Raw genomic sequence first — 14434 nt, forward strand, 5'->3', positions numbered from 1 at the left:
ACAAGGGCACACTTGTTGAAGATGACTGGAAAGGGAGTTAGAGTTTGTCAAAAGGTAACAATTTCCAAACTTATAGATTTAAAGAAAATAGACAATAAGGCTACATTGAGGGTGGAGAAGTCAAAAACAAAATCTGTGTCATTGCCTCTGGTTTCTACTCAACACCAAATGGATACAAACACTCTTGGTGTTGATCCAAAAATGAGAAAGATATAAACTATAGAAAATGCCTTTAATTTGCAAGCTAGACAGATACTTGATCAAGAAATTGCTAGGATGTTTTACTCTTTTGGGATGCCTTTTCATTTAGCAAGAAATCCTCATTATAGGAAAGCGTTTGCCTATGCTGCCAACAATCAGATCAGTGGTTACCAACCTCCAGGTTATAATAAATTAAGGACAACATTACTTCAAAATGAGAGGAGACATGTGGAGAACTTGTTACAACCAATTAAAAATGCATGGAGCCAGAAGGGTATGAGCATTGTTAGTGATGGATGGAGTGACCCGCAAAGAAGATCTCTTATTAATTTCATGGTTGTCACGAAGAGTGGACCTATGTTTTTAAAGGCCATTGATTGTTCAAATAGTGACAGATAATGCAGTCGTTTGTAAATCAACAGGTTTAATAATTGAGGCTGAGTTTCCTTCCATCTATTGGACTCCATGTGTTGTCCATACATTAAATCTTGCTTTGAAGAACATATGTGCAGCCAAGAATACAGAAAAAAAAACAATGTTGTTTATGAAGAGTGTTCTTGGATCACCCAAATTGCAGATGATGCAATGTTTGTGAAAAACTTTGTCATGAATCACTCTATGAGACTATCAATTTTCAATTCATTCAATTCATTGAAATTGCTATCCATTGCTCCAACAAGATTTGCCTCCACTATTGTAATGCTCAAGAGATTCAAGCAATTGAAGAAAGGACTCCAAGAGATGGTCATTAGTGACCAATGGTCTTCTTAAGGAAGATGATGTTGCAAAGGCTAAATTTGTGAAAAATACTTTGTTGGATGATAAATGGTGGGATAAGGTTGATTATATTCTTTCTTTCACTAGCGCTATCTATAATGTTCTTAGAAGAACTGATACGGAAGCTTCATCTCTCCATCTAGTATATGAGATGTGGGATTCAATGATTGAAAAGGTGAAGAATGTCATATATCAATATGAGAGAAAGGAGGAGAGTGAAGGATCAACCTTTTATGAGGTAGTGCACTCCATATTAATTGACCGTTGGACTAAGAGTAGCACTCCTCTCCATTGTTTGGCTCATTCCTTAAATCCTAGGTAATTGACTCTATACTTTTTTACTTACATTTTTTTTTAGATTTACATAAATTTTAATCATGTATATATTTCTTTTTAATTGTAGATATTATAGTCATGAATGACTAAGTAAAGATTCTAATCAAGTTCCTCCACATCAAGACATGGAACTCACTCGTGAAAGATTAAAATGCTTCAAGAGGTTCTTTCTTGATGTGGATGTAAGGAGGAAAGTGAATATTGAGTTTGCCAACTTCTCGGATGGAAGAGAAGGTTTTGATGATCTTGATTCTTTAAATTATAGAGGTCAAATGGATCCAAAAGCTTGGTGGCTAATTCATGGTGTGATGCTCCAATGCTTCAAAAGGTTTCCCTTAAGCTACTTGCGCAACCTTGTTCATCTTCATGTTGTGAAAGGAATTGGAATACATATTCATTTATCCATTCTTTAAAGAGAAACAAGATGGCACCACATAGAGCTGAAGATTTAGTATTTGTTCATAGCAACCTACGACTTCACTCAAGGAATACTCCACATTATCATCAAGAGGAAACTAAAATGTGGGATGTAGCTGGAGATGATTTTGGATCACTTGATGATTATGGTATTCTTGAAATTGCTAGTTTGTCTTTAGATGAACCAGAGTTAGAGGGTATCTTTTTCAATGATGATTGCTAGTTTGTGGAATTCTTGAAGACTTGAAGTTGCTAATTCATCATCTTGCTTTATAATTTTTTTTGTAAAGAAACAAAGCGTACAAATTGTATAATGAGATCTCTTAGTATTTTTTGTGACTGATCACCATAGGAAAAGTTCGTTTAAGATGATGATGAATATATAAATCTTGATTTTAAATTTAGATCTTATATATAGTCGTCTCCGTGTCCTACATTTTGGACATTACAAGTGTCCACGTGTCCGTGTCGTGTCCGGTGTTCGTGTCGGTGTTGGTGCTTCATAGGTTGATAGTATAGTAGCATCCAAAACCAAGGTGGAATTTGTAATGAATTCCTATTCCTATTATTGTACCTTTGAAATGTAAGAAAATTGAGTTTCCATCGTTCAATGATAATAATATCAATATGCAAAATATCATTAAGACTGTATCTAATGAAAATAAATTACTAGTTCGGAAACCATTTGAAGTTTTTCTTTCCCAAGGATGGAGGCAACGCAAACACTCTTTCTTTCTGTCTTCCATTTTTAACTCTAAAAAACATTACCTCCGAAAATGCATGGAATCATATGGTTATATGGCTTTCTTCCTCCTTACTTCCATCACCTACCACATCTATTGTTTTTGAGCAACCTACCACATCTATTGTTTTTGAGCAATTTGTTGATTGATTATGGTTAGTTACATAATTTAGGTAATTCATGTACTAAAAATTCTCTCTCCTGATTCCCCTTCTTGTTGTACCATTTTCTCTTCAATTTTAGTCCCATGATTTTTTCCCCATAAGTTATAATTCATAAAAAATGGTTTTTAAACTTTGAATTCTTGTTGAAAAACCTTGTTGGTTAGGAAAATTGGATTCATATATAATCTCACTCCACTAATATAGTAATTGTTATTTTAAAATTTAAATGTAAATTTGTAATTTTAATTGATATTTAGAAAAATTATATTTGTTATGATACGTTGATATGTAGGATATTGTAATTGTTAGGATAGATTAATTATGTTGACTTCGACTCTGATTCCAAATGTTAGAATGTATCGGACTATGTTCATAATATTTAGACTATCTTTAAAATATGTTGACTCTATTTCTAATTATTGTACGTTCATGTTATCTTTTATACAAATATGACACGTACAAGAGGTGGTTACCACACCACACCTACCACATCTGGATGTAGGCGTGAAAGATGTGTAGTTGTAGATGAGGAGCAAGAGATTTATTAAGCTCCTGAACATGTTGCAACTGATGATGTTGCACCTAAAGATGTTGTGTTTGGTGGTGGACCTGAGGACAAATTAGTCCTTACTGAATATGCTAATCACATGGCTTGTAAATTGTGGGATGACTTGGTATACCAATAACAAGAATCTAATATTTTTTTTGTTAATTAATTCGTATTTCATAATGGCACACTGGAATATAAATTTTTGTAGGAATATGAAGAGTTAAAGCTAGTAGTTCAAGGAAGGAAGTTGAGGGATTTGGGCCCCCTCATAAGGAGATCATGAGAGTGATGTAGGATTCAGGGTTACTTCTATTGATTGAATGCGATCTTTATTAGGACCTCGCATCCGCGATGTTCGTTCCTTTGAGATGTTGTCACTATTTTCTGGATATATTAGGATGAGGTCAGACATGCATCTACATTTGCTTGAAAGAGTCTTGGGGCAATTTGGCTATACTAAAACTACTCCTCGACACCCATATGTGTTTACAATAATACAAATACCCACGTAGGATGTTAATGAGTGGTGGTTGAATTTTGCATACCACTTGGTCAAGTCAAATGAGACAATTAGTGGGCCCTTAGGTTGGGCTATAGGTTACATTGAGTAGTATTTAGGATCCCGCATTTGTTTGTACTCTCAGTTAATAAAGATGATATTCCTATTGTCCCACATTTATAATATAGTGACTTACATAAACTGAATTATGTTATGTAAGTGATTATGTTATAAATGTGTATTCAATATTTTGATGGAATTGTTATATTGATACATTGATTGTTTATTTTTTTTATTAATAGGACATTTGTTGTAAGGCTGTTGAACCCTTGCAAGAGATGATTTACTTAAGGATGGTGACTAAGGGAACTACGACATGTGATTAGGTTCAAGCAACTCTTTTGTTGTTTGAAGGTACTCATGGTAGAAATATTAGTAGATGATGAGGTGGCAAAATAGTTTAGGGTAGTTGGGGAGACCATGGACAACCTTAGAGATTACCTTTGTAAAAACTTATTGACATGATATTTGATTTACGTAGGAACTTATTGACTTTTATGTCATGTTTGATATTGTGTTGATCTTTATTTTGCATTTGAGACATGATTTATGTTTGGTAATAAAAGTTCATATTTTAATGTGGGCTAATCATATTTTAGGGAAGGTTATGCCATAATCTTTTTAGAAATTTGTAACCATATTAAAATAACAAATCTCACATTTAGGGTCTCACAAACACAATTATAAAAGTATATGTTAAAAATACAAATATATCACAATTAGTCTAATCAATCTTTTGCAAGGTTGACAAAATTGCGTGTAATACCAATTAATTGTGAAATTTTTTGCATTTTGCCAATGCAAGGAGTCAGTCACTATTTTGCTACAAGATGACAATGTGTAGACCATATCACATCTGGATTTGGTATTAGACAACGGTCCTTCAAGAACACCCGCATAAAAATTTTAATAGTCAATTAAAGATTATAATAAAAAATATAATCGTGATCGGGAAGAAGATGATATACCTAAACAAAATGGTTATCATTAACATGACTCACAAATCAAACGGTGAACTAATGTATCAGCATGAGGTTGGATATAAATAGGAAGATGGTCAAACATTGTTTTACGAATAAGCATACAAATATGATATTACACCTAGACCTAATAACATATCCCTTGTTTGGTATTGTCATCCATTTATCCATAGATGCCTAAGAAAGAATGCTAATAGTAAGCATATTTACATAAAATTTAACGCATACAAATAACAACTTGAAATTATAGACTTTACCACAAAAGACTGTAAACTAGTAAAGATTTCTTTATGACATCGTAACACTCATAAATACCAAATATAATGGCATACTCATCCCTCCATTGGCCAAGTTCTTTAAGTAAATTATTACGCACTATAGGTCATGTAGGAACCTGTCTCGCCTCTACGATATCACTACTTTAAATCACGAAAATTTCAATTTTCAAATGAAAACTCCGTTAATTGCTTATGAATCTAAATAATCTCAATGTCATCACGTCATCTTGGCGGCTTCATAAAAGAATCTCACTTCACGTACTTTATTGTTGTCTTTCTGCTCCCACAAACAAAGGTTCGCAATTATCACAGGTACCAACCGCACGGTACAAAAATCGTAAGAGTGAGTTTATTATAAAAAAAATTAACACAAAAATCAAATAACCATAAGTTAGAAAACATTAACAAATACCATAAGTATAGACAAACATACATTAGTCCAACATACACTCAACAAGTAGTCATCATTCATCCATAGTTCCAATAAATCATGCTCAGTATGATGCATCCACCTGAACTTAAGTCTCAAATGCAATGTGGTACCATTCATCAAGGAAATAGCCTAAGCGTGTCCACATGACACTCTCACTTAGGAAAATTAGGCAATAAGTGTCGAGGTCACCCTTTCGTGCACAAGCAATTCCTCCCCCATGATGATTAACCTGAGTCTCAAGGGAGTTCCAAACCGAGTGACATGCTTCCAAGTATAAGTATTCCCCCTCATGAGAAACTACAAGTACTTACCGAATTTTATACTATTTCCATGCAATATGAAGTATGAAACATGGGCACCACCAATGCACTAACCGTGGATAATTAAAGGTTCTAAGACATCACCCTCCAAAGATGCTCAAAACTCTTTAATCACTCTATTTCTTCCACCAGGGATATCCAACATGGTCACTACACCCCTATGTACATACACATCACACATCATCACAATGGCATTTCAACATCAACAACAACTCATCTCAATGTCATTATCAACATTAACATCATCTCATCTCAATGTCATTCTCAACATCAATATCATCTCATCTCAATGTCATTCTCTACATCAACATCATCTCATCTCAATGACATTATCAACAACAACATAATCTCATATAAAAAAAATCATCAATAACAATATCATCTCATATCAACATTATCATAAACACCAACATCGTCTCAGGAACAACAACATTGTCATAAACGTCAACATCACCTTATATCAATTAATATTTTCATACCCTAATTTTGTCCGGGAACCTCCATTTGCTAACATTTTGGTTCTTGCTAGCCAAATTGAGCTGCTTGACACTAGTTTCTGCATAATTCGAAAGGTTTTTCGACGTTTCGGAAAAGAATGCAGAAAATACTCAAAAAGGAGGGCAAAAGGGTCATTTTCACACTTTTTCAAACCCTTGGCTTGCCCAGGCTAGCCATAAAATTACTTCACGGTGAAGCAACCAGCTCGCTTGGGCGAGCTACCTTCATCCCAAATGCCTTGTTTTGCTATAAATAGGCTTGAGAAGGTTGAAGTAAAGGATCCCCTGAGTTTTTGAGATCTAGAGGTCCAGAGAGAAGAAGAAAGAAGAGAAAGGAAGAAGAAAGAAGAGAAAACAAGGCTGAAATGCTTCCAAATTGCATCCATGATCGATTCCTACACCGTTCGTCATTCATTTTTCATTAATTTTTTGTTCTTGATCTGATTAGTTTTTTATTTTCGAAACTTTGAATTCATTCTATGCACCCTTAGGGGTCCATCCTTGCTTTACATGTCTTCATCTTCTTTCATCTACCATCGGTGATCTTTCTTTGTTTAAAGCGAGTTTCGACCGATTTATTGTGTCGTAATCTCACTTAATCACTGTTTAAATGAATTTCAATTGATCGTTTGTGTTGTAATCTTATTTAATCACCGATAAAATAAAATTCAACCGATCGTTTGTGTTGTAACCTCGGTTAATCATTAAAAAAATAAGTTTCAATTGGTCATTTACTTTGCAAGTCCTCTTTTAATGAGTTGGAAAATAACCAAGTGAAACCAAAGCTAAAATCAACTCATAATCAAGCTTTTGTCCACAAAAAAAATCAAGAGGTCATTTCAAGGTCCAACGCCTTAACGATTCTCTCCGCCTTTCAAGCTAGAGAAGATCATTTCAAGGTCTAACGCCTTAAATGACTTTTGTTCTCCATTTAAATCAATCTATCAAAAAAGATAAAAATAACTTAACCAACAAAATTTCAAACTTAAAGAACTACGTAGGTCTGAATTCCTCATTGTATCCAAGGATACGTAGGAGTGAGGAAACACCCTTGTCGACCCCAAAAAAGTAAAAAAATGTAAAAAAGTAAAATAAATATAAAAGGGAAAATAAATAATATTGAATTCTTGATTTGCACACTCGATTAAAGACTGTCATCCCTTGTGACAGGCATATGGGGTGCTAATACCTTTCTCGTGCGTAAATGACTCCCGAACCCTCATTTTTTAAATACGCAAACCTTCAACCTTTTCCAATTTGGTTTTTCCAACATTTTCCTTGAATAAACATTGGTGGTGACTCCATACGTTTTCCTTCGATGGAATACGCACCCTAGGCCCGTCCGAGAGGCCTTTTTGTGCCCCTACCAAAGGGTAGGTTGCGACAAATATCATCAATAACAATATCATCAGTAAATCACATTCTGCATATACACATATATATATTTAATGCCTGAGATTCACACTCCCTAGGTCTTCAAACAACAAAAGTCTAATGAAAACAATTACCTTATGTTTGGATGGGAAAATTAAACTAGGTAAAGTATTTCAACTAGGATATTAAAATGTCTTCCTATAATATAATATGTTTGGATAAGATATTTTAAAATTAATTGAAATGTTATAATTTTTTTAAAGCATTTTGATATACTAACTTGATAGAATTTCAAATTCTCAACAAAAATAAAGGAATTAAAATTCCCCACTCTGCAGAAAACATGTACACTTTGTGTAGCTCTCTTTCTCCATCTAAGCACATGTACACTCTCCATAGCTTTCTCTCCCTCTCAGCACACCTTGGCATCCCGAGCTATCACCTCCATTGACAAGTAAGTTTTTCTTCTGTTCATCATAATCTTTTCTTCCTCTCACTGATAGGTTTCTCTCTCTCGGCCATCTCTGTTTGTTTCTTTTCTCAAGTTTATGTTTCCTTGATTTTGATTTCATTTTTGTAGCTACAAGGTTCTGTTGATTTTATTGATTTATGCTTGTTTTCTATTTCATTTATTTTGTTTCAATGATTTTGATATGTTGGTGGGTGTGGAATTGGACGGGTTTGGAGTTGAGATAGGTTGTGATCACCATATGTTTTTAAATATGCATCAAAGAGAAATAGAGAAACAAATCTGTTTGAAATTTAGCAATAACATTCAAAGGTCTCCAAATCTACATTTTAGGGTAGGACTTAAGCAGATTCAAAATTATTAAAGGGAAAACTCATTCTAAAGTTCTTAATAAAACATCATTTTTTTTCAGACAGCAAGGCATTATTGAAATAGAGATAGTTGTTACTCACATAAGAACTAATAGAAAATTGTATACAATATAATATAGAAACATGAATTTCACTTGCATACAAGCATAACTACATTAATTTGTGGACTATTTTCTCAAATGGATTGATAAAAAGAAATAGACTAATGAAATTGCATTTTAGGTTTGCAATTTAGCCTTTAGTTTGTAGAGTCTAGTGTTGTGGTCTTGTTACTATTGATTGATTGGTTGTGGCTCTCCTGAACACTTGTTCCAATATTGGTTAAAGTTTTATTAATCAGCCTTGGGTACAATGTAACAAATAACATGAATAAATGACTGACATGCATAATATATTAAGGCTAGCATATCTATTATCTATTTATTGTGATAATACAATTATACTATGACACTTGTACCTTTAATGACGGTGATATTACACTATAAGAGGCAACAACTTCCCTGAATAACCTAATCGTTTTTCATAATTTTTTTAACAAATGTTTTAGGTTTTACTCTGTGGTGGTTTATTTTTCTTAAGTCTTAACTGCCCCTCATGTCGCAACTTAAAAAAAATATTTTTTCATTAATAGCTTATCAATTTTTTTAATAGTTATCAAATAAGTGATTAACATTTTATTCTTAACTGGTAACTGCTATGCTGGTGGAATGAATGTGGAGGGTTCTGAGTACTCAAGTAATTGTCTAGATACTAACATAGTAACATGCCTTCTTCCCTTTTATGCAGATTCTATTTTGACTCCAGTTCAACCTATGTTAGAACAAGGTTAAAGAAACTTTTCTTTCTCATGATATAGAATCTATGATTTATAACAAAAGTTTTGTCAAATTTATGATAAGTGTAAATTATTATTATCATTGACTTTGTCAAAGTCCCATGTGGTGCTACTATTGCTTTATATTTGGCAAAGGCCATAGACATAGTGAGATAAATTCTATGAATGAGGTTTCTTCCCATTCTTAGTCTACCTTGTTAGTTTCAATCTAGCATAAGAAACTATGTTTTTGTTAGTTTTTTTTTGCTGCAGAAGACTCTATTTTAAGAGTAAAATCATAGGATCAATAAGGCATTAGTTCCAAAATCAGAAGTGCCTTATCATGAATGCCAATGAATCTAAATTACTCTTTGAGCTTTTTTTGCAAAAAATACAAATGTGGAGAAACTCATGCATAGTCTCATACGGTTAGGCACTATAATAACAATATCTCAAAAACTAGTAGTACTCTCTCTCTCTCTCTCTCTCTCTCTCTTTCTCTTTTGTTTTAGTTCTAGTTTTTTTATTGTAATTGCCCATTGGCTTCTAATTAAGTTGCAGATTTTGGTGATCAATTGCCAATGAGTATATGTACTGCATTTTAGTTAGTATTTATTTTACAATTTTGTTAGTCAAGCTTGTTCAATTATCCGATGATATGGTTAAATTTATTCTGTTTCTATGGTGAGAGCTTGATAGGATCACAAGATAAGCAATCATTAATAAAAACTTGGGTTTAGTCTTTGGAGTTGAAAACTACTCATTTTTAGCCTTTCCAAGCCCATCCAAAGTAAGCCCAAAAGTGATTCAGTCTCCACAAGACACAAGACACTAACCAATATAAGGTTGAAACCTATTCTATCTCAATGTTGCATTCGCAATGTTGCATACAAGCTCCAATGTTAATGTCACATCTGATAATGTCAAAAATCATATCAAATTATGGAGATCGTGTTATGGTATTGTGAGTGACATCCTTGGCCAAAGTGGGTTTGATTGGGATGACACTAAGCACATGATCACAATTCAGAATGAAAATGCTTGGAATGAATATTGCACTGTAAGTCTTCTTTAATATATTGCTATTTTTTATCCAAAGCAGATTGAATTTGACTTTTTCTTTTTTTCCGGTTGCATAAATCAACTAAATCGTTTCGATTCAAGGTGCTTCAAAATTGGGATGATATCGTGGATTTGTATGCTAAAGATAGAACCACCAATCATGGAGCAGAAACTATTATGGATGTTGATGAAGCAATGAATGGAGAAACAAATGAAGTGGAATTTATGGGTTTAGGTGCTAAAGCTAATATAGCTTAGAAGAACCAAACTATAATACTAAAGGAAAAAAATAAGGTTCAACTCATCCTCACGAGAGAAAGATTGGAGAAAAAGAAGGAATAACAACTTCTTTGGATAAAATGACCAATTCTTTTGATAAAATGGATGGTAAAGTCGACGATGAAGATATTCAAGAAGTGTTACGTGAGACAACTTTAACACCAGATCTTAATCGACAACAATGGGTTAAAGCTATTAAATGGTTATCTGACGATCCAAAGCAGTTGGTTATCTTAAAAGCCCTTCCAACTCACGAAAAGAAAGATTATGTTTTAACACATCTTGCAAAATGAAACTTGGTGAGTAACCTTTTGTCTACATTTTCGATTTCAACTTTCAAATTAGAAAATTATGTCTTTTTTATGCCGGTTGAAGTGATATTTTCACTATAGTTATTTGTCTTTCCTGTTGTGACTTATATTACTGTTTCTTCTATGTTAGGTTATTGTGAACAAAGAATAGAGAGGAGTTGTGTTCTTACAAAGCAAGAAAAAAAAGTTGATTCTTCTAAAATTGTTTGATTATGTTGTTTGTTTTGGACCCTTTAATTTACAAAATAGTTTGTAAATGATTGAGTATTATAAGTGAAGTGACATCAATGTGGATGATATATGATTTTAGGTCTTGATCTAGATTGAAGTATTTTCTTCTCTTATGAACAATGGAATTAATATCAATATTTGAAGTTTTATCAGATGATTGCCCTTATATTACATAATTGTTTAATTTCAATACATTTTCAAAAATTATTGTGAGACTATGTAATTGAATTTTTTTTAATTATCATTCATCTTTAATTTTGTAGTATTGTTTAATCCAAGTTATTTTCTGTATTAATATAAAGATATTGTGTAAGATTCAAAATTGTTTAGCATTAAAATTATTTTAATTATTTAATTATTAATGATATTTGTGACTCGCTTTTTCTATGGTTTGAACGTCAAAGAATCCAAAAAAAAATTATATCGTGCACCAGTTCCGTGGAATAACACCTCAAAATACAAGCACAAAATAAAAAAAAAACTATGATTTGAACCCTTGCAACTATGGTTAAGTACCCATGTTCTGCATTTTTTTAAAATTATGTTGAACACATTAATGATATTTGTGACTCGCTTTTTCTATGGTTTGAACGTCAAAGAATAAAAAAAAAATTATATCGTGCACCAGTTCAGTGGAATAACACCTCAAAATACAAGCACAAAATAAAAAAAAACTATGATTTGAACCCTTGCAACTATGATTAAGTACCCATGTTCTGCATTTTTTTAAAATTATGTTGAACACATTAATGATATTTGTGACTCACTTTTTCTATGGTTTGAACGTAAAAAAATCCAAAAAAAATTATATCGTGCACCAGTTCCGTGGAATAATACCTCAAAATACAAGCACAAAATAAAAAAACTATGATTTGAACCCTTGCAACTATGATTAAGTACCCATGTTCTGCATATTTTTAAAATTATGTTGAACACATTAATGATATTTGTAACTCACTTTTTCTATGGTTTGAACGTTAAAGAATCCAAAAAAAATTATATCGTGCACCAGTTCCGTGGAATAACACCTCAAAATACAAAAAACTATGATTTGAACCCTTGCAACTATGGTTAAGTACCCATGTTTTGCATTTTTTTAAAATTAAGTTGAACACATTAATGATATTTGTGACTCGCTTTTTCTATGGTTTGAATGTCAAAGAATCCAAAAAAAATTATATCGTGCACAAGTTTTGTTGAATAACACCTCAAAATACAAACACAAAATAAAAAAAAAACTATGATTTGAACCCTTGCAACTATGGTTAAGTACGCATGTTCTGCATTTTTTTAAAATTATGTTGAACACATTAAGGATATTTGTGACTCGCTTTTTCTATGGTTTGAACGTCAAAAAATCCAAAAAAAATTATATCGTGCACTAGTTCCGTGGAATAACACCTCAAAATACAAGCACAAAATAAAAAAAAAATTATGATTTGTACCCTTGCAACTATGATTAAGTACTCATGTTATGCATTTTTAAAAAATTATGTTGAACACATTAATGATATTTGTGACTCGCTTTTTCTATGGTTTGAACGTGAAAGAATCCAAAAAAAATTATATCGTGCACCAGTTCCGTGGAATAACACCTCAAAATAAAAAAATAATAAAAAACTATGACTTGAACCCGTGCAACTATGGTTAAGTACCAATGTTCTGCATTTTTTAAAATTATGCTGAACACATTAATGATATTTGTGACTTGCTTTTTCTATGGTTTGAACGTGAAAGAATCCAAAAAAATTATATCATACACTAGTTCCATGGAATAACACCTCAAAATACAAGCACAAAATCAAAAAAATTATGATTTGAACCCTTGCAACTATGGTTAAATACCCATGTTCTGCATTTTTCTAAAATTATGTCGAACACATTAATGATATTTGTGACTCCCTTTTTCTATGGTTTGAATGTCAAAGAATCCAAAAAAAAAATATCATGCACCAGTTCCATGGGATATCACCTCAAAATACAAGCACAAAATAAAAAAAAAAACTATGATTTAGACACTTTTTCTATGGTAATAACGTCAAAAAATCCAAAAAAATTATTCGTAACACACTTTGCAATTTGCACAAATCAGTTTTTTTTACTCTGAAATTATAATGGACTTTTGCTGCACGCGGCAATTTGCCCACGTCTCTAAAAAAATAAATGTCGCACTAGTAAAACTGATATGACATGGACAACTCAATTTTTTTCACTCTGATAATTATAATGGACTTCTACTCCATCAATTACTAGAGATAAATCAAAATCAAAATTGACAACACTTGCCAATTTGCACACATCTCTAAAAAAATAAATGTCGCACCAGTAAAACTGACATGACATGGACAACTCAATTTTTCTCACTCTGATAATTATAATGGACTTCTACTCCATCAATTACCAGAGATAAATCACAGCCAAAATTGACAACACTCTGCAATTTGCACACATCTCTAAAAAAATAAATGTCGCACCAGTAAAACTGACATGGCATGGACAACTCAATTTTTTTTCACTCTGATAATTATAATGGACTTCTATTCCATCAATTACCAGGGATAAACACAGGCGAAATTGACTACACTCGGCAATTTACACACGTCTCTACAAAAATTAATGTCGCACCAGTAAAACTGACATGACGTAGGCAACTCGATTTTTTTTTTCACTCTGCAATTTGCACATTATGGACCTTTGTAAATATGTTTAATTGTTCATTTACCCATTCATCTAAATGCACAGTTAACTAGTGACTCATCCAACTATAACCAAATTCTATAAATACCACTACAACTAAAGACATTCATAACAATTTCAAATTTTCATCTCAATCCCTACCACAATGTGTCACCTAACTGCATATGTCACAGTTTACTACGACGACCAAATTTGCAATACTAATGAGGGCACCACCTTCATTAGTAATAACATAAAAACTTTCATGGTCAACAAGGTCATAACCTTTACACAATTGCTTAAACTTGTTCACCAAAAACTAAACATTGACCCACAACAACATATCCAACATCTCCACTTTCGGTGCCCTATATTTGAGTCAGGACAACGTTATATGTACACATCTTTTATTCTGCAAGATGATACTGATGTTTGACAAATGTTCAACGTTTTTTACAACAACCCATCACTACCATTTGTGGAGTTATTTGCCATAATTTGTGACAATAATAACCCACCAAGCAACCAACATGGCTCAACCTCTAATCTTGAGGACTTATCAGATGAATACGAGACTTGTTGGGTCAAAAAAC

Source organism: Glycine max, chromosome 3, assembly GCF_000004515.6.
Source record: "Glycine max cultivar Williams 82 chromosome 3, Glycine_max_v4.0, whole genome shotgun sequence".
NCBI lineage: Eukaryota > Viridiplantae > Streptophyta > Magnoliopsida > Fabales > Fabaceae > Glycine > Glycine max.